We start from the raw sequence: 21,914 nt of genomic DNA on the forward strand, positions 1-21,914 counted from the left end.
AATTTTGGTGCATGTTTGTTTTGAGCAAAAAGTTGTGACTTTTTTTCATTTTACATCATAATCATCACTTTGAAATGTAGGTGGGGTGTAGCGATTTGGGTGGGGCCTTTCGCAGCCTGAAAGATTTGCTATAATTTACAACAGAAACTGGTGTAATTATGGCATAAAGTTTCGTAGCGGGTATGGATTTGATATTCAGGTACAGAGACTGCTAATGGATGCAGGAGAAGCTGATTCTGTGCCCCAGGCAGATTAGGAAATTCACCCCCCTCCACGATCCATAGAATCAATTAAAAGACACTTTACTCTCTAATGAAAGAGATTTAAACATATCCTCAAAGAAACAAACAGATACAGGCAGAATGAATATTTAATCTGGTGACTTTATTTTTCTTCTCCATTCAGCCCAGACTGCCCTGACGATTTCTCCCAAAGATTGCAGAGTTTACTGATGAAACATCTCAAGCCCTCAGGGTTCTCCTCTGTTGCTGGCGCTGCAGCACATCTTCATGCTGATGCACACAATGTCCTGACATGGGCAGTGCTGGAGCCCAGTGCAGCATCAGCACCTAGAGCAGAGGAGGACCAGCAGGGAACAGAGGATTGGTGACCAATATAAAAAGATGCTCTCAGTTCTTAGAAACTCCTGTCACCATAAGTGGATTACTTCCCAGCCTGGAATAGATGCATCAAACTTTTGTAAAGGACATCCGCCTCTTAATTAGTTTGAGGCATCTTTCTCCAGTGTTTTTTATATACTGACATAGGTAGATGGAATAATTTGGGTTATACAGGGATGGAGGATGTGCTGCACAACCAGTCAAAGTTATCATTATGGAATCTGGGAAAGCAGAGTGACAACAAGTGTGAGAGCCATTTGGGTGGCCTTATAAGTTGTTACTTAGCTTTCCCAGGCTATTTACCTCGTTGTGTGAGACATATCCTCTATTCTTGTGCTGTTACATAAAGGAGCAAAGTTATCTTGCAGGAGACTGGGTGAAAGGGATGACACGTTGGTAGTCACCCAGCTTTTCCAAAAACAGAAGAACAACTCAAAGGGTTTTTTCAGGACTAGGATAGGGGTTTTCTTTAGGAAAGGCCATCAATATCTGATTGGTGGGGGTCTACCACGTGGGACCTCTGCCCTTCAGCTGTTTGAAGAACCCACAGTGCTTGGAGAACTGCTGCAGCCATTTCCTTGCTTACCAGGAACAGTGCCGTATATTTTATAGCAATAGAGCCTGGTATAGCAGCTCAATCCGATTGACTTGAATGGGACTGAGCTGCTGAAAGGTCATGTGATGCATAAATGGGAAGTCAATGGCCTCGGGAGAGGCAGCGGTACTGCATCCTCTTCAAACAGCTGATCGGAGGGGGCCTTGGGTGTCGTACCCCCACCAATTGGATATTGATGACTTTTACTGAGGATAGATGATCAGTACTCTAGTCCTAGAAAACGCTTTTAAAAAGTTTAAGCTATATCCCAGGATGCATTGCTTGGGGCTTGTTACATGGCTGTGTAACATAATGGTGTGGAGTCTAACACCTATTTTCTGCTACGTAAAAATAGCTTACATGAAGGTAAGACCCCCGAGCTATGACTATAAGGGGCGCATATTGATGCTATGGGAGTTACTGGAGTAACTTTCTATAGCACAGGCCAGTATTAGTAGCTGGCAGTTGTCCTTGGCCTGACAAGTCTCAGAAATGGTTGTATTATGTAGTGCAGCCCCAAAGTTTATGTGCCTTTTCCCACTACAGGTGAAACCTCATTGAAGGTAAGAGTGAGGAAAGCAGCGAAACTCAAACTCCTCGTCACAATATACAGCCATGCTGAGTCTTTAATAAACACTCCGAAGATGACAGCGCCGTCTCCATGCCCCTACGAGGCTTTGGCACTGTCAACAGAATGCAATGCGATCGGTTTACAGTCTAACCATTTACACTAAGTTACCATAACAAAATATATGAACATATACTGGGAACTCCTTTATACCTAGCATACAGGACACAATAAATGGTACTATACAGTGTCCTTATATACAGATCAAGAGCAGATACTGGGAATTACACCAGTATACAGATCAGGAGAAGTGGAATTCTGCAGTGTGTATATACAGAATAAGAGCCGATACTGAGATTTACACCAGCATACAGGACAAGAGAAGTGGTACTGTGCAGTGTCCTTATATACAGAATAAGAGCAGGTACTGAGAATTACACCCAGTATACAGGACAAGAGAAGTGGTACTGTGCAGTGTCCTTATATACAGACTAAGAGCAGATACTGAGAATTACACCCAGTATAAAGGACAAGTGAAGTGGTACTGTGCAGTGTCCTTATATACAGAATAAGAGCAGGTACTGAGAATTACACACAGTATAAAGGACAAGAGAAGTGGTAATGTGCAGTGTCCTTATATACAGAATAAGTGCAGGTACTGAGAATTACACCCAGTATAAAGGACAAGAGAAGTGGTACTGTGCAGTGTCCTTATATACAGAATAAGAGCCGATACTGAGAATTACACCAGCATACAGGACAAGAGAAGTGGTACTGTGCAGTGTCCTTATATACAGAATAAGAGCAGGTACTGAGAATTACACCCAGTATAAAGGACAAGTGAAGTGGTACTGTGCAGTGTCCTTATATACAGAATAAGAGCAGGTACTGAGAATTACACCCAGTATAAAGGACAAGAGAAGTGGTATTGTGCAGTGTCCTTATATACAGAATAAGAGCCGATACTGAGAATTACACCAGCATACAGGACAAGAGAAGTGGTACTGTGCAGTGTCCTTATATACAGAATAAGAGCAGGTACTGAGAATTACACCCAGTATAAAGGACAAGTGAAGTGGTACTGTGCAGTGTCCTTATATACAGAATAAGAGCAGGTACTGAGAATTACACCCAGTATAAAGGACAAGAGAAGTGGTACTGTGCAGTGTCCTTATATACAGAATAAGAGCAGGTACTGAGAATTACACCCAGTATAAGGGACAAGTGAAGTGGTAATGTGCAGTGTCCTTATATACAGAATAAGAGCAGATACTGAGATTACACCCAGTATAAAGGACAAGAGAAGTGGTACTGTGCAGTGTCCTTATATACAGAATAAGAGCAGATACTGAGATTACACCCAGTATAAAGGACAAGAGAAGTGGTAATGTGCAGTGTCCTTATATACAGAATAAGAGCAGGTACTGAGAATTACACCCAGTATAAAGGACAAGAGAAGTGGTACTGTGCAGTGTCCTTATATACAGAATAAGAGCAGATACTGAGAATTACACCCAGTATAAGGGACAAGTGAAGTGGTACTGTGCAGTGTCCTTATATACAGAATAAGAGCAGGTACTGAGAATTACACCAGCATACAGGACAAGAGAAGTGGTACTGTGCAGTGTCCTTATATACAGAATAAGAGCAGGTACTGAGAATTACACCAGCATACAGGACAAGAGAAGTGGTACTGTGCAGTGTCCTTATATACAGAATAAGAGCAGGTACTGAGAATTACACCCAGTATAAAGGACAAGTGAAGTGGTACTGTGCAGTGTCCTTATATACAGAATAAGAGCAGATACTGAGATTACACCCAGCATACAGGACAAGAGAAGTGGTACTCTGCAGTGCCCTTATATACAGAATAAGAGCAGGTACTGAGAATTACACCCAGTATAAAGGACAAGAGAAGTGGTACTGTGCAGTGTCCTTATATACAGAATAAGAGCAGATACTGAGAATTACACCCATCATACAGGACAAGAGAAGTGGTACTGTGCAGTGTCCTTATATACAGAATAAGAGCAGATACTGAGAATTACACCCAGTATAAAGGACAAGTGAAGTGGTAATGTGCAGTGTCCTTATATACAGAATAAGAGCAGATACTGAGATTACACCCAGCATACAGGACAAGAGAAGTGGTACTCTGCAGTCTCCTTATATACAGAATAAGAGCAGATACTGAGAATTACACCCAGTATAAAGGACAAGAGAAGTGGTACTGTGCAGTGTCCTTATATACAGAATAAGAGCAGGTACTGAGAATTACACCCAGTATAAAGGACAAGTGAAGTGGTACTGTGCAGTGTCCTTATATACAGAATAAGAGCAGGTACTGAGAATTACACCCAGCATTCAAGATAGGAGAAGTGGTACTGTGCAGTGTCCTTATATACAGAATAAGAGCAGGTACTGAGAATTAGAATAAGGTCTGCTGGCATGCTATGCTCACCAATATAAGCCTTGTGCCAGTGTCTGGACGATACCTGCCTGTAAAGATTTCTCCTGCTCCATATTCTCAGTGGAGATGAATCAGGATCTACTCGGGTCATGAAACACAATGAACTACACCGCTCACCCGCTTTGCACACATGGCAGCAACACTAACCCCCTAGATACTTGCCACAAATCACACTACACGGATCAGCTGCTGCATCGTATCACATGAGAATCACATCACATACAGGTTAGATTACATACAAGGCACTTATCTCATAGGCGGTTTCCTATGATCATCCTGAGCTCCTGGTTCATGAGCAGAATGTCGAAAAAGCAGTACGAACTGACACATATACAGACAGAGCAAAGAAAGGGGGAACAACTTAGTAGCTCAGCAGCTTCATATCTTTGAAGGTCTATAGAATTCTGGATTGCAATCCTTACACTTCATGAACTACATGCAGTACTTGGTTAGTTGTAGATGTTTTGACGGCCCCTTTAAGGAGCACCTGTCACTGCAGCCTGCATCAAGAGCATAAATTATTGCTGATACATCACTTTATGCTTACTATAGTTGCGTAATGTGTATAATTGATGGCCCAGAGCTTCCAGATTAACCTTAAGCATCAATGACTTTGAGCTTTGCAGTATCAAGCTACAGTATTTAATATTTGCAAATACTTCTACTCCAGTCACAACCAGAGCTGCAAGCACAGTTCTGCTGATCTTCTGCTAGCTCTTGGTCTGTGGCATCTCACTGCTGCCTCTTGCTGGTTCAGCATGTGTGCACACTGTTGTGATGCATTTTAGCAGGTGCAGTGCATTACGTTTGACAGACAATAAGCTGCTAGCTGGTTGTTACAGGCAAGTTTGTCAGCATGGTGGCAGCTAGTGTATTATTTCTGCAGCTTTGGAGATGATTGGAGCATAAGTCATGATGTAACTCAAGATAAGTAAATGTCAGTAACATTAGAGGGGTTGTCCAGTCGTAAAGCATAGATGGCCTATCCGCAGAATGGACAAGCAATGGAATATCAGCAGAGTCTGCCACCCAGGATCCCTACTGATCAGCTGTCCACCCAGCCAGTGCACGGAGTGGATTTCTGCTGGAAGCAAACAGCTCTGTTCTGAATACAGTGGCCAGGCTTGGTGTTACAGCCATTGAAGTGAATGGGAACTTTGCTTGCAATACCAAACCTGACCGCTGCAGTGAGAACAGAGCTGTCTGCCTCCTGTAGAAATAAGCTTGGTGCATGGGCATACCGAACCAACAAACAGCTGATCAGTGGGACTCCCTGGCATCAGATCCCCACCGATCTACTATTTATGCCTTATCCCAAGGACAGGCCATAAATAGTTTACAACTGGAAAACGCCTTTAATAAAGCAAAGGATTTATATAGTTTCTCAGTACTGTAAGTGCTCATATTGAAGGAGACCCAAGGCAATATTGGCAGTGGCACTTACAGTATACTATAAATTCCATAAGTTATCACACCCTCTTTTCTGCATTGGAAGACACATCCTTGAATTGTGATTTTACTGTAAATGTTCCCAATGAGCACAATATCAGGTGTCACTTCACCGGCTCATGGTGGAGACCTGACCATCTATATACACAAGGCACAATGAGGCGTCACACTAATGATGGTCACAACGGCTTTCTCTATGTACTTTGTGATATCTTAAGGAGTGAGGTACCTCTTTAACGTGGCAGGTCTGGGCATCTGGGTCTACGGCCGCTGTTCATTCCTACTCTCCTGAAGTATCTCATAAATATGGGCAATATCCCAGAACCCCGATTGTTTCACCCAGCAGTCACCTATGGGAAGAAAGGAGAAAAAAAAACTTAAATATTTACAGAATTGTATTTATTCAAATGATGTCATAACCAGAGAGGCCGCCTCTCACCCGCACAGCTGACACTTTAATCAGTAGGAACCATGCAATAATGCAGATATGTGTTGGTCTCTGAAGGTTCGGTTCAGTACAGAGCAGGGATACCTTATAAGAGATGTAGTATTTGCACCAGGTCATCTGCAGGGGGCTGACATAAAACCTACATCTTCCACAATGCGATGCATCAGAGAGCAGTGGATAATATCAGGTCTCAGAACCGAAGCATGTAAAAGCGTAACACAGATGGGTTTTTCCTTAAAGGGGTTTTCTGGGCATATACTATTGATGATCTATCCTCAGGATCCCCGGCGATCAGCTGATCGCCCGGCCAGCTGTTAGTGCACCGGGACAGACGTCGTTATCTGGGTCGGAGGTGTTAGCGTCATAGAGGGCTTCATTCCTACTAAAATCAATGGGAGCTGAAGTCTCCTATTAAACTTCCGGAACTACTAGCTCTGACAAGGGGGTCAGACGCAGAAGTGTAATAGGAGGCAGTGCTGCCATTGATTTCAGTGGGAGTGAAGCCCTCTATGACGCTAACACCTCCAACCCTGATGACTGTAAAACCAACACACCCGAGATGAATGGCATGAGATGTTAAGGGGTTAACTGGTTTTCCGGGAGTTAAAAAAAAAAAAATTCAGTGGCTCAGAAATTTATAAAATACAGAAAAAACGCTGCTGGGAATTCAGAAGCAGGCGGGTAGTCATGAGCGGCGCTGGACGGGGCGCCACGGCAGCACATGAGTCTGTGGTTTTTCTTTATTTTGTACATTTCTGAGCCACTAACATTTTATTTAAGTCCCGGATAACCAGTTTAAGGGTACGTTCACATGTAGCGGAAATACAGCAGTATTCCACAGTATTTCCGCATACAAACCATTAGTGCAGTTTGACCAGGAATTAGCGGCGTATCTGCAGGTGATTGCAGCAGCTACATCACTCCCCCCTCAGCTTGCAATACATTGCACTCCGTCAGATGGCACCCGGTGGCTTCTGGTGAGCCCTGAGACGCTGGTCATGTGATTTTGAATTGGCATCAGCTGACCAGCGGCTCGGCGCTCACTAGAGGCTGCCATAGTGCGGATGTGTAAATGTAACCTAAACAAGTGGGAAAATATGTATACATTCAGCGGATGCCTCGACAGACGCGTCCCTCGCCCATAGGATGCCTCTTGTCACTGAGTGGTGCAATATTGTATCGAGTTAGGCTCATCACAAAGTCTATAATTAAACCTAGCTTGTATTACCGGTGGACACATCTGTACATACCTGACACATAAACACATTATTAATATGTATACATACATATTGCGTGTATACAAAGTGCGTGTAGTTTACCATGAACTGCTGCAGCTTGTGATAGGCAGACTATGCTATTCTGAAAAAAATGCCAGAAAGGAACAGAAATCTGCTCAAACAATCGTCTCCGTTTGACCAATAAAAGCCTCCGGCTCCGCGCAGGGTTCCATCTTGATGCTATTTTTTGGCAACCCAGACAAAACCCAAGGATGGAAGCCAGGAACGTAGGGCTGAATGTGGTGTGAACACACCCATAGCTATACTTTTACCTCCACGTGCCCCGTCACATTCCCATGTGTTTTAGGGTTCTCCAGCTCCTCTGCCAATTCCATTCTCCATGTCCTAAACATTATATACATGCTAAATCATAAACTGCATGCAACCTCATTGATGTCCTGGATGGCTGCGCACCGCTCATCCTGGCCCCGCATACATGCATCATACATACACACACATGAAATTTATATTAAATAATTATAAACACACATCATTAACACATACGTCCTCCTTACATCCATCTATCATCCCTACAACAAACATACACACATTATTAGCACATATACCCACCATCTATACAAGCATATACATTCCAGCCATCAAACATACACACATCATTAGCACATATATCCACCATCTATACAAGCATATACATTCCATCCATCAAACATACACACATCATTAGCACATACATCCACCAGCCATACATACATACACACATCATCCCTCATACATACACACATCATTAGCACATATATCCACCATCCATACATACATATACATTTCATCCATCAAACATACACACATCATTAGTACATATATCCACCATTCATACAGACATATACATTTCATCCATCAAACATACACACATCATTAGCATATACATCCACCAGCCATATATACATACACACATCATCCCTCATACATACACACATCATTAGCACATATATCCACCATCCATACATACATATACATTTCATCCATCAAACATACACACATCACTAACACATACATCCACCAGCCATACATATACATTTCATCCATCAAACATACACACATCATTAGCACATACATCCACCATCCATACATATATATCATGCATCATACATACAGACATCATTAACACATACATCCACCATCCATATACATATCGTCCATTGTACATACAGACATCATTAACACATACATCCACCAGCCATACATACGTATACATATCATCCATCATACATACACACACATCATTATTACATGCATCCACCATACATACATGATGAGCTCTCTTTCTTGCCACTGATGCTGGGGCAGAGATCACACCGTAATGAAGAGAGTCACTAGAGGGGTAAATACGGAAGTGAAACATGTCAGACATGTAAACAGATGACGCTGCGGTGCACGGGTGACATCATTTAACCCCCTTAATTCTAAGATCAGCCGGGAACACTGAATCTGTATTATCCTTGTGAAATATTAAGCAGACTCTTCTGGCTGCAGACAATCATTGCCTGGCTGTGAGCGGGGAGTATAGAAGCCATCAAATATTCACAAGGCGGTCATTTCACACTGCTCGCCCGCTTTGCAGCCTAGTATCCGGGCACGCCACATTAACGCACATTGGACCGAATGTGGGTGAGAGACAGAGAGATCACATCCTATTAAAGGGATGCTTCATATTCATTAGTTGTCGTAGCTCCTCCTACAGCTCATCACATTACAATATTAGATCCTAGTAGGGAGGTTGAGAGTAACTCTCCCCACACCAGTATACAGTATGCTATAAGCAGTGAGTAAAGTAGGTGGACGTTCCTTGTTACTCAGACCCTGCAGTGCTCAAGGGGACCCTAAGATGCCCTTGTACCAGGTGCAGATTGCAGAGCACTGGGATCATTACTCAACTGAATGCAGATAATCAACTCTATCCATTCACTCTCCCAGTCACGGACCTCACCAAGGAGTGGATTGTACAAAATGATCATCAGGATATGTCATCAATAGCTGATTGGCAGGGGTCTGTCACCTGGGACCCCCACGACCAGCTGATCGCTGGGGTCAGTGTTATAATGCATAGAGCTACTTCGTTGAGAGAAGCAAACAGCTCTGTACATTGTGCAGTGGCATTGTACTGCAGCCGGCATCCCATTCACTTCAATGGAACTCAGCCTGCAGTTCCATGCTGAGCCACTGTGTAATGTATGGAGCTCTTTCTGCTTCCAACAATAAAGCATCTCTGTATATAAGAACACCAACCCTAGCTATGAGCTACTGATAACCTATCCTGATGATAGGTCATTGATCCAATATGTGGAATAATCCCTTTCATTTTTTAGTCAGAGCTCCAAATCCCCCAGACAGACTTAGAATTACATGCCAAGACACTGGCTGCACGGGAGCTCACTGCGTACGACCTTATAACTGTATAACGTCAATGTACAGTATGAACTTAGCTCCAAAGCTCCCCCTAGTGGTGACTGCAGGCAGCAAGAGTATTTCGAGCTCCTACTCTTGAGATATGATTTTACGATCGACACTGCTGTTACTGAAAAGAATCCTTCCCGCTTCTTAGAATTCTTTTCTTCTACTGTCATTATACAGACAAGGAAAGATCCACAATGCTTGTATTGCTTTTACTGAGGAGAATCCTTCCCCAATGCTAAGGAGGATTCTAAGTGCAATTTCCTTTAAAGGGGATGTATACTTTTGCAATCTTTTTTTTCTTGTCATAAAAAACAAAGCTTTTCTGGAAAGATTCTTGATAAAGTAATGTTCCTGTTTTGTGTCTACAGCTTCTATACACACCTCTGTGTCAACATGATGACAAAGTCCTTCCATCTTCTACTGTCTGTAGGTTGTTAAGAAAGGAGGCAGAGGAGTAACACATGGCTGCAGAGCCAGACTGCGTAGAGTTTGTTTGTAGTCTGTAACCATGGAGACACATAGGAACTACATATATGAAGGAGATTTTGTAATGAGGACTTTTTCTTTAATGTAGAATTGGAGCAGTAACATATCAGTTGCTAAGATGCTCATACTCTTTAAAGAGACGCTTTTTACAGCCCTCACTGACAGCACCACGCAGTAGTGCCTGCCACACTGATTACAATGACATGTCTGCTATCTGTAGTAGTTTTGGAGAAGCAGCCAGACGTAGAAGTAGTCCTGCAAATTCATGAGCTGCAGGCTAGTCACACCTACCTCGCCCTCCAGCCAATGATTGACAGTTATCTCTATGGACAGTAATAAGTAGTGAGCAGTCAGTCATTGGCTGGAGAGCATGCTGGATGCAGCTAGTCTGCAGCTGATGGATATCCAGGACTACTTTCCGTAGTCCTCTATGCATTTGCTGCTACTGATAACAGGCAAATTTCTCTAAAACTACTGTACGGACACACATAGCAGACATATCACTGTAATCAGCGTGGCTGTCACCACATTATGGTGCCATGAGGGGTGGAAAAAGATGGTGACAGAGTCTTTTTAACCCCTTCCAATCCACTGTCTGATGTCTTCCTACATTCTGATTAAAGCTTGTACAGCTCCAATGTCAGAAGACGTCTGACAGGGTATTCTTACCGTCTATTGCCAATCACTCCGCTATCGGAGCCTCTCTGGTGCGCACACACTGGCTTTAGCCAGCAGATGGCACCATTGCATAACAGCAAAAAGAGAAAACCTTTTAGGAAACCCTGAATCCAAAATTGAATTGGAAAAGGTTAAAGCGGTTTTCACCACTGGACTATAGATGCTCTATCCTCAAGATAAGTCATCAACAGTTGATCAACGGGGGTCTGATATTTGGGATCACAGCTTGTCAGCTGTTGTCTCACCTGCTGACGGTGTATACAGAGCAGCAAGCAGATAACTCTGTATACATTGTGGTGGCCAGTGCTGGTAATGCAGACACAACACTTGTTGAATTCAATTACTAGTGCTACAATGTGTATGCCATGGGACCTGAGTCTTCATTACTACTGCTGGCCACTACAATGTGTACAGAGCTATCTGATTCCTGCATAAGGCACTCACCCTAAAGTATTAATGATGTCATTGAGGTGTACTGGGAAGATGTGCCAGAATTGCTGCGTGCACCAAAATTTGCAAAAAACTTTGGCACAGCTGAACTAAGCATGCTTACGTGGCCACTTGCTGATTGGAGAGTGCCCTGACATAAAAAGGGAGAATTTCTTCTGCGTTGTGAGCTGCGGGAGTGCTAGAGCAAAAAGTGACAATCTGCTGGCTGTGCTGCACCAGAACTGGAGAACGGTTCCCAGTCGGGCACTCCGAGCAGAGAACAGCTGGATGCAGAAGACAAGCGGCCCCGTTCGGAGCGCTCAACTCTATAACAGCCGGGCGCTCCGAGCAGAGAACAGCTAGATGCAGAAAACAAGCAGCCCTTCTTGTCTTCTGCACTCCCCGCTCGGAGCACAAAGTGATCGCTTAACCTTTGAGCGATCACCTTGCGCTTAAAGGCACACAACGATTATCGCTCGTTTAGAATCGTTGTGTCTAAACCAGGCTTTAGTATGGATTATTCACAGTAGTTAGAGCTCAGGTATTGAAAGGTATAAGTTTAATTGCCTTATTATTATTGTAATGTTCATTTTTTTTTCTGTGTTCTAAATACATAATGTAGACTTTGGTTACTCCATTTGCTGCATCATATCCTGAATCCTGATTGCCACCCCAATGCTTGCAGCACCTGCTCTGTATACACTGATCAACTATAGATGACCTAATAATGAGCAGCACCTTAAAGTCCAAAACTTCTTTTAGGGGTGCAGGTGTTATGCAGGGGCCACTTTAAGATCACTCTAAGATTGAAGTCCACTCTGGCAGTATGATATCAGTAAGTCCTGTGACACGTCTTAGAAAAAGATGTTTATCCTCCTCTGATATTGATGCAATGCTTCTCCTCCGTGGCTTTATTTCCAGTGTGACATTGTTTCTTGGTCATTGCGCGACAAGACAAAAAATGGCGCTGACTGTATTAAGCGAGAGGAAGACTTGATGTGTTATTTTTCTGGAGACACATAACCAGATTTCACCACGATGCCCTGCGCCTCAGGTTTGATAAAGGCGTCTCTGTTCCATATTTATGGCTCTGTGAATGACATCAGATAAACAAGAGCTGAACGTGGGGAGGAGGAGGAGAGGGTAAAACGCTTTGCTACGTGTTATGAAGCTGTGAAAGGATCTGACGCTCTAATATCCGTTAGCTCCAGCTCGTTAAGGAGCTGCGGTGAGTGCGTGATGACTCCTGGGGCGCTGCATCCAAGTGCAGTTGCTGGGGTCCCCGAAATATTGACAAGATGCCAGGAAGCAAGTAAAGTATTGATGTGGGCAGCCGGCCCCAGCAGCAGACACCTCTCAGACACAGTGTTTAAATGTCACAGATTAATGAATTTTCATGAAACAGTGAGACGAGGGAAAAAAAAAAAACATGATCAAAAAGATTGTCTCCACAGCAGCCGACAGCGGAGTATGTGGTGTCCACACAATACAAAGCAAAGGGATCACATGCCGCAGAGACATTAGCCAAAGGAGGGCCAGGCGGCCTATGGGCTCCTGGAGGAGAATCTCAGGAGACAGGGGGGGCTCTCAGAGCTCCCAAAATGACAAGCTTGAGTGCTCTGTCTCGTAATCGATATTACATTGGTGTAGACATGGCAGAGAGTTTGATTCATGACCCCATGGAGCTGGGACTTATCTGATGGCAAACATCGCATAGGGTCTTCGCATTGCTACAGCCCCAAGCAGCAGGAAGGGTTAAACTTTAATGGCAGACCTGTCAGTCTTTTCATTACGACTGAAAATAGACAGTTGGATTAAGATTAATGACCTGGCGTCTCCACCACTTAGGGGTCTCTGGGTTTCCTGCATGCAGTGCTTCAGGTCTTCACGGGCCAGCAGACCAACATCCAACCCCGTGCTTCATGAGTTGAACACTAAGTAGGCTGCGATGCTTCTTGAAGTGTTTTGTAGCTGGATCTGTCTTCTAGTACATCAGTGTTATAGTTGTACTCTGTGGATCTGAGAAAAATCCACCTCCTAGCTTCCTCTATTCAAGTCATGTGGGTGGAAGTGTCAAGTCAATGGGAATGGTGCCATCAAACGAAGCTTTTATCAAGGGCCCATCACAGACCTTGATCGGCAAGAGCGATGGATATATTAGAGGTGCTTGAATTTATTAGGGTGAGAGTACAACACTGACTCAGTGAAGGTAAACCTTGATAGTATCAACAAGTGATGTACAAGTTGGCCTTCAGGAAGTACTAGATGGCATGATGGCCAAAAGAGGGGATACGGTGTAGATCCATCAAGATCCAAAAGCTGCAAGCTACCTGTCTGATCTATAACTGCGCTTGGTGAAGGAAGGACAGAGATTGGAAGAAACATGGGCATCTGGCTTGGCACCATCCCTGAGGCTTTTATGGACCCCTGAGCTTAATAACTTCATCTGCATGAAGATTGCACTACTACCATAGACACAGATGCAATGAACCACACTTATTTATTGTACCTTGGTGTAAATCAGATTGCTGTTTACCATAGGGTCATCATGGATGGCGCTGTGTAAGGAATGGAGAATATATCCTGCTCTATGTAAATCTTTAATGCCTCATCAGTAGCCATGATCCGGGGTTAGGAAGATGGATTAACTGTGGCTGGAGATGCAATTAGAACGACAGCAAGAATGCCATGCGGGTGAAGGAAAGAAGTGGGCACATAATTACATGAAACTAACAAGGGTAAGACAGTCACCAGTGGGACTCACAAAGCTCTTATCAACAGGCCCAAAAATAGATCGCCAACAATTCCGATAAAATTCCATGGTTACATATATATATCTATCAGTATTATGCAACATATCCATCACCAGTTACATACAATATACCCAGAAGTGGCCAATATCTTATAATTTACATATAAGATAAATATATTTCTGGAGTTACATCCTGTATTACACTCCAGAGCTGCACTCACTATTCTGTTGATGAAGTCACTGGGTACATACTTATGCTGTACAGATTGAGTTACATCCTATGCTGTACCTCAGAGCTGCACTCACAATTCTGCTGGTGTAGTCACTGTATACATACATTACATTACTTATCCCGTACTGCTCCTGAGTTACATCCTGTATTATACTTCAGAGCTACACTCACTATTCTGCTGGTGGAGTCACTGTGTACATACATTACATTACGTATCCTGTACTGATCCTGAGTTACATCCTGTATTATACCCCAGAGCTGCACTCACTATTCTGCTTGTGGACACTACTGTGTACATACATTACATTACTTATCCTGTACAGAATCTGAGTTTCATCCTGTATTATACTCCAGAGCTGCACTCACTATTGTGCTTGTGGACACCACTGTGTACATACATTACATTACTTATCCTGTACAGAATCTGAGTTTCATCCTGTATTATACTCCAGAGCTGCACTCACTATTCTGCTTGTGGACACCACTGTGTACATACATTACATTACTTATCCTGTACAGAATCTGAGTTTCATCCTGTATTATACTCCAGAGCTGCACTCACTATTCTGCTTGTGGACACCACTGTGTACAAACATTACATTACTTATCCTGTACAGAATCTGAGTTTCATCCTGTATTATACTCCAGAGCTGCACTCACTATTCTGCTTGTGGACACCACTGTGTACATACATTACATTACTTATCCTGTACAGAATCTGAGTTTCATCCTGTATTATACTCCAGAGCTGCACTCACTATTCTGCTTGTGGACACCTCTGTGTACATACATTACTTATCCTGTACAGAATCTGAGTTTCATCCTGTATTATACTCCAGAGCTGCACTCACAATTCTGTTGTTTGTCACACGAGATAGTAGGCTATCTTTAGACACTGCCTTAGCTGAGCTTGTGTACTGCAGAGGCAACAAGTTTTTCCTATATCTGATGAGTGTACAGTGCCTGATGTAAAGATGACACTTTCAAGAATGCAAATCACTAAGGCAAATGCTGTGCAGAAACTGAACAAGCAGGAAATGCTGTGAGATTTCATCTCTGAATGCTATAGAATTGTGAATGCAGCTCTGGAGCATAAAAATGATGATCAGCAGAAGAAAAGCAATTCAATGTATTTACAAGGTGTCTTCAATGTATCTAGATTAATTCTATGTGTAAACTGCTGTCCTTGGGTGATGCGACACTTTAAGAATTACGATATGTCATCCTTACACCCCTGTGTCTTTTTCAGCATTATCCCTACACAATGAACCGATCACGCCCCATTTATAAAGAACTAGAACCATGTTATAGCTCATACTCTTAATTTGCATGTACGTCAGCCATGATGTGACACAATGTAGATTATATTCTGAGAGCTGCATTAAATCTATTTCTTAACTTGCGCCATAGTAAAAGTTCTGTCCCAGACCAGGTCTCTGCTACTACCGATCAGTTCTAGGTCCTTTGCTCCCTCCAAATATAGGCTGTCATAGAGAACAGTGGACAATCCCTTTAAGAGGACAGCCCCTTTAATAAACACAGTCACTTATAAAGCACAGAAATGTGCTATATTACTGCACCCCAGCGGAAACCTTTATTTCCCCCTCCTCAATGTGATATACTCTGCATGCCCTGGTGTGACCTGGATCACGCATGAAGCATCTTGTCATTGTCCTCGTAGCTCCAGTCCGGTGATTAGTGCGAGAATGTCACCCGTTAACTTTATTACACGGATGTGCAGCATCATTGAGATCCTCCCCAAACTTGTCACTTTAATCACAGCCTGCACCTCCTGCCTTTATCACTGGTCCATTTGTGAAGCCCCACGTGTAGCCATCTACCATGTAATCAGATTAATTCTAGGTTCTACTTTCCCATTTGTTCCCAGCTGGGAGTCAGGCATCTGTCTGCGGCTCGTGGAGGCGACAACGTCCATGCATCGCTCTTCACAATTACCGGATGCACAGCGAACGCTATCAGGCAGGACGGCTCTTGTCACCCAGCAATGGACAGCAACACCCAATGCAATGTACTACTGTTGAGGATACACGATGATAGAAGCCTCTGCCCTATGCAGTGTCTACATTCAATGACAGGGTAAAAAATAACCGTTACCATATAGGACTTTTATGGATAATCTGCAACTGCATCCAGATTAATATTCTTAAAAAAAATCCAAAATTTCCAAAAATGTTATTTATAAAGTTATGTTCTATTAATCTGGAACCTGATAGTCCGAAAACCCTACTAATCTGGCATGGCGCAAATATAATCCAGTGCGCAATTAGCCGAAAATAGCTCTAAATATAAGAACTTTGACTTCTAGAGCGAGAATGTTTGGCATTATATATTTAAACCTGTGTATTATATAATTTCGGTTAGAGGTTACATAACAGCTCCCATCAGCTGCCGGTCGGGCGGGGCGTGAATACTTTACCCTGTGAGAGCAGAGACAAGTTCTGTAATAATAATAGAGGCCGGGGGCTGCTACATCAGAAACATGACTTCTTGCAGTGAGTGACTGGAGCTGACAGCCATCAGATCGTATTTCACAGGTCCATTTCTACTACATTAAGTCCGTAGCGATGTAGGACTCTCTTAAGAACAGTTCTTAAATTAACTCTTCTGTAAGGAAAGGATGAAAATCATTCATAAAAAGTAGCTTGGGGTACCTAAATGGGATGTCTATCCATTACCAAGAATGGTAGTTCACGCCCTCATCATCTCCTGCCTTGAATACTAGAACAATTGCTCTTTGTCGCCTTCCATCCAACACTCTTGCACCCCTTTAATCCATCCTCAACTCCATTGCCCAGCTAATCCACCCCTTCCCTCAGTACTCCTTCGCTTCTCCCCTCTGCTAATCTCTTCATTGGCTACTTATTGGCCAGCGAATACAGTTCAAAATGTTATCAATGACATGCAAGCCATCCATAACCTGTTCGCGCCATACATCTCTGACCTAATCTCCAAATAGTTCCCCACACGTAATCTCTGGTCCTCAGAAAACCATATCCAAAATTTCTCCAGAGGGTCCCCCATACTCTAGAAATTACTATGTCAACACATCAGGCTCTCCTCTACCTACAAAACCAACCTGAAAACCCAACTCTTCAGAAAAGACAACAGCCTACAATAAACCCTACTACTCCCACAACACCTTATGAGCAGCTTCTACCCTCCCCTGTTGTCCCCTTCCCTTCTCTTTTATAATGCGAGCCCCTGTGTGAAGGCTCCTCTCATGAACTTGTTTAGTTCATGTTTATTGCACTTGTTTGTTATGTACCTAAACTCCCATTTTCATATCTACACCATCCTGGAATTCATGGCACTTTAAAAATAAATAATAACAGTGTTTGACAAGCAATCAGTGGACACCTCCGGCCTCGGACGACTTCACATGGTGATTTTCGTGGTTCTAAGTAAAAATTGGGAAACCCCATTGAAATCAATGAATCCTCATTATTTTCAGTGGAAGCTGACAGAGCAAAGTGCTTGCTAGATGGACACAGCCCTTTGTTCTTGAGACTGCTGTGGGTCTTAAACCCCACCAATAACATCTTCTGAAAAGTCTCAATCACATGTTGGAGAATATTCCTGGCTGAATGAGCCCTTCCTGATAAAATAAAGAAAGTTTTTTTTCATTGGTCTCCATTGGTTTATTAGACCATAGTTGGCCACCATGACCGTTCAGACAATTGCTCAATTTTGTTCTTGGTGGAATGATGGTATTTGGCCAAAAAAATCAATCTTTCTAACCCATTGCATTAGGAAACTATGGGGCACTGGACTTGGTTCATGTAGTTTTACCTAAAACTGTTTATTATGGCCAAAGTTATCTAAACCAGCTTGAGTCATGTGGGGTAAATTTAGAGGAAGCACTATCAGCAGTTGGGGGCTAGGGGTGATGGGATCACAGAGTAGGTGGAATGTCTGGATCTCCAGAGAAATGTGAACACCTAAGCAACTTGTACCAAGTTCTGCTAAACTCTATCTTTGTTTTAGATGGCTGTCCTCTATGTCCTCTCCATATGCCTTATTACAGTTGATTGAGAGAAGCCATTTTTGGGATGTCACTTTCCCCAATGTGTCGGCAACTGCTCATGAGTGTGCGAAGGCTTAGAGATACTTTTCTTTCCTTACCATATTGAAAAGCAGGTGACAGGTCTACTTTAGTGCAATCCTGTAAGAACTCTTGTATGTTACATTACTAATAACTATGGCAAATACGGATGACCAAGTACATTAAATAACCTTCTGAGCAGATCTTTTCTCCCAGAATCTTTTTGCTGAGCAGACAAAGGAAGCGCCGCTATTGCAAATTAATTAAAAATGCATGGACTCTGACAGAAAACACAAGAAAACAGAGCATATTGGTCACAAAAAACATATGGCAATGTTCGCAACAAAGCAAAAGCGAGAAGGGAACCACAGGAAACAATAATTCATATTTCCATGCTTTCACATACGGTGCGGCTGAATGGAAATCAGGAGAAATGGAGCCCAGAGTCTGGAACTTTGTAACCTTAGTAGCGGAGTGGAGGACACTTTTTATGTGACACAGCTTTGTACATAAACCTCATAGTCATTGACTGCCATGATTCTGTTAACTCTTTTATGCACCAAGGTTTGTAGGAATACTAAGATTGTCGACAAAACCCAACAGCTGTCAGAGATCCATCCCGATCCATGACCAATTACTGCTTGGGAAGAAGCAGAGACGGTTCAAGAGCAATTACTCTCAGCATTAAAACACGTTGTCCACCTAAGACAACCACCTGAAAGGTCCGCCAACAGTTAGATGATCACTGGAGATCCATATGCTGGAACCACCAGAGATGAGCAGATTATGCCAGGAAGAAGAATTATATGTTGTGAACTAAAGATCATTGTGCATTAAATTAACCAGTAATTTAGTAGCAATAGCTACTCTTTGATAACAACTAATGTATACTGATTGTTAAGTAAAATAATATAAATAAATACTAAAATATTATAACTATTATAATGCTGCCCCCTATGTACAAGAATATAACTACTATAATACTACCCCCTATGTACAAGAATATAACTACTATAATATTGCCTCCTATGTACAAGAATATAACTACTATAATATTGCCCCTAAGTAAAGGTGTGGGACTACTATAATACTGCTCTCTATGTACAAGAATATAACTATTATAATACTGCACCCTCTGGAGAAAAATAGAACTACTATAATACCGCCTCCTATGTACAAGAATATAACTACTATAATACTGCCTTCTATGTACAAGAATATAACTACTATAATACTGCCCCTATGTCCAAGAATATAACTACTGTAATACTGCCTCCTATGTACAAGAATATAACTACTATAATACTACCCCCTATGTACAAGAATATAACTACTATAATACTGCTCCCTATGTACAAGAATATAACTACTATAATACTGCCCCCTATGTACAAGAATATAACTACTATAATACTGCCTCCTATGTACAAGAATATAACTACTATAATACTGCTCCCTATGTACAAGAATATAACTACTATAATACTGCCCCCTATGTACAAGAATATAACTACTATAAAACTGCTCCTATGTACAAGAATATAACTACTATAATACTGCCTCCTATGTACAAGAATATAACTACTGTAATACTACCCCCTATGTACAAGAATATAACTACTATAATACAGCCCCCGATGTACAAGAATATAACTACTATAATACTGCCCCCTATGTACAAGAATATAACTACTATAATACTGCCCCCTATGTACAAGAATATAACTACTATAATACTGCCCCCTATGTACAAGAATATAACTACTATAATACTGCCCCCAATGTACAGTACAATACTATATCTACTATAATACTGCCTCCTATATACAAGAATATAACTACTATAATACTGCCCCCCATGTACAAGAATATAACTACTATAATACTGCCTCCTATGTACAAGAATATAACTACTATAATACTGCCCCCTATGTACAAGAATATGACTACTATAATGCTGCCCCCTCTGGGGAAAAATATAACTACTATAATACTGCCTCCTATGTACAAGAATATAACCACTATAATACTGCCCCCTATGTATAAGAATACAACTACTATAATACTGCCCCCTATGTACAAGAATATAACTAGTATAATACTGCCCCCTATGTACAAGAATATAACTACTATAATACTGCCCCTATGTACAAGAATATAACTACTATAATACTGCCCCCTATGTACAAGAATATAACTACTATAATACTTCCCCCTATGTACAAAAATATAACTACTATAATACTGCGCTCTATGTACAAGAATATAACTACTATAATACTGCCCCCTATGTATAAGAATATAACTACTATAATACTGCTCCCTATGTACAAGAATATAACTACTATAATGCTGCACCCTCTGGGGAAAAATATAACTACTATAATACTGCCCTCTATGTACAAGAATACAATTACTATAATACTGCCCCCTATGTACAAGAATATAACTACTATAATACTGCCCCCTATGTACAAGAATATAACTACTATAATACTGCCCCCTATGTACAAGAATATAACTACTATAATACTGCCTCCTATGTACAAGAATATAACTACTATAATACTGCCTCCTATGTACAAGAATATAACTACTATAATACTGTCCCTCTATGTACAAGAATATAACTAGTATAATACTGCCCCCTATGTACAAGAATATAACTACTATAATACTGCCCCTATGTACAAGAATATAACTACTATAATACTGCCCTCTATGTACAAGAATATAACTACTATAATACTTCCCCCTATGTACAAAAATATAACTACTATAATACTGCCCCCTATGTACAAGAATATAACTACTATAATACTGCCCCCTATGTACAAGAATATAACTACTATAATACTGCCTCCTATGTACAAGAATATAACTACTATAATACTGCCTCCTATGTACAAGAATATAACTACTATAATACTGTCCCTCTATGTACAAGAATATAACTAGTATAATACTGCCCCCTATGTACAAGAATATAACTACTATAATACTGCCCCTATGTACAAGAATATAACTACTATAATACTGCCCTCTATGTACAAGAATATAACTACTATAATACTTCCCCCTATGTACAAAAATATAACTACTATAATACTGCTCCTATGTACAAAAATATAACTACTATAATACAGCCCCCTATGTACAAGAATAGAACTACTATAATACTGCCTCCTATGTACAAGAATATAACTTCTATAATACTACCTCCTATGCACAAGAATATAATTACTATAATACTGCCCCCTATGTACAAGAATATACAGTAACTACTATAATACTGCCCCCTTCGTATATGGTGTATAAGAAATATATATTTTTTCCTCCCATCTCATCCTATACATTGTTGTGCTGGTTCCTCTCCATTACACACAGTACAGATGAGGAAAGTGTTAACCCTGATTATTATCTCTGTCTTAGAAG

At 41.7% G+C, this 21,914-nt stretch overlaps 1 protein-coding gene across 3 annotated transcripts in view; it reads right to left on the bottom strand.

Moving 5' to 3' along the window:
* The window catches only part of ZBTB20 (zinc finger and BTB domain containing 20), a 642,654-nt gene that overhangs the window by 119,502 nt on the left and 501,238 nt on the right, over positions 1 to 21,914 (bottom strand). For all 3 annotated transcript variants that reach the window (XR_010792529.1, XM_066599339.1, XM_066599340.1), the window contains one exon: positions 5,932 to 6,052. The gene's annotated coding sequence lies outside the window, so the exon portion shown is untranslated. The remainder of the gene's footprint in view (positions 1 to 5,931; positions 6,053 to 21,914) is intronic.

The sequence above is a fragment of the Eleutherodactylus coqui genome, chromosome 4 (assembly GCF_035609145.1).
Source record: "Eleutherodactylus coqui strain aEleCoq1 chromosome 4, aEleCoq1.hap1, whole genome shotgun sequence".
Taxonomy (NCBI): domain Eukaryota; kingdom Metazoa; phylum Chordata; class Amphibia; order Anura; family Eleutherodactylidae; genus Eleutherodactylus; species Eleutherodactylus coqui.